Source organism: Phlebotomus papatasi, chromosome 2 (assembly GCF_024763615.1).
Source record: "Phlebotomus papatasi isolate M1 chromosome 2, Ppap_2.1, whole genome shotgun sequence".
Taxonomy (NCBI): domain Eukaryota; kingdom Metazoa; phylum Arthropoda; class Insecta; order Diptera; family Psychodidae; genus Phlebotomus; species Phlebotomus papatasi.
Window position 1 is genome coordinate 77459859 of NC_077223.1, and position 1131 is coordinate 77460989.

Sequence of the window (1131 nt, forward strand, 5' to 3'; positions counted from 1 at the left end):
GTCTTCATAGCTCAGTTGGTAGAGCATTCGCCTAGATTGCGAAAGGCCCCCAGTTCAAGCCTGGGTGGAGGCAGGAATTTTTTCCTGTCTCTATTTGGGTTGAAATATGGTTTGGGAGGGTTGGGAGTCACTTGTTCTGATTGTCGCTCTCTGTGCATAAACACAAAAACTTCTTGGGCTTACGTACCAAGCGAACAGAAGTCTGTTCTATCACGTTTACAATACATAAATGTTATTTATGAATTCTAACACGTAATAAACTGATTTGGAAACGATCGTCAATTTTTATCAGAAATTCCATAGGATACTGAACTCTCAGGGCTCATTAATCAGGAATAGTCAGGGCTGTGCAAAAATGAGAGTGCTTAAGAGAAGTTGATGTGGAAAGCTGAGCTAAGTTTTTTGGCTAAAATGAGCTTTAGACCAAAGGTTTAGGTATATAACTTTTTAAATGTTTTATCAGATAAAATTTTTGGAAAAATTGTACCTATTGTAACTAGTTATTGGATAATGGCCTAGAAGACTTATGACTTAAGTCGAGAGACAGCTTAACGTAAATTAAAATCAAGATGATGATTTGACTAAATTTCCATCAGTTTCCCATTAAACTAAGCCGTTTCTTGGCTTAAGCCAAGAGATGAATTAGTCAAAAACTGATGATAATCATGATAATCGTTGATGCGGTTATCAATCTTTTAAGTCAAAACAATAGGTCGTTTTCTAGATGTATTCCTATCTCATTATCATAAATTTTAACAATTTTATGTAGTCGTGATTTTCCATAAAATTAAACAATTGATAACGTATAGATTCCTCCCTGCAGTATCTCTGGACGGATTTCCATATTTTGACTTTTTGTACCTTGCTATCTTAACCTAAATAATCATAAAATAACAAAAAAATACAATATTTTACTATTATTTATCAACACTTTTGTATGTAAAACTGAACATTGCAAACCTTCGAAATATACTTACTTAACCGGCGCTACAACCAATTACTGGTCTTGGTCTGACTCAGGACGCGTCGCCACTCGAGCCCGTAACGCGCCACTGTTCTCCAAATCCGCACCCCTAATGAGCTGGCGTCCTGGTCCACGCCGTTGGTCCATCTGAGGCTGGGTCGACCTCG

General features: G+C 37.3%; 1 non-coding gene across 1 annotated transcript; it reads left to right on the forward strand.

The window, feature by feature from the left end:
• Window positions 1–73, forward strand: Trnas-aga (transfer RNA serine (anticodon AGA)). Its single transcript has one exon. It is a non-coding gene; the product is annotated as a tRNA-Ser (tRNA).
• Window positions 74–1131: the final 1058 nt, after the last annotated feature.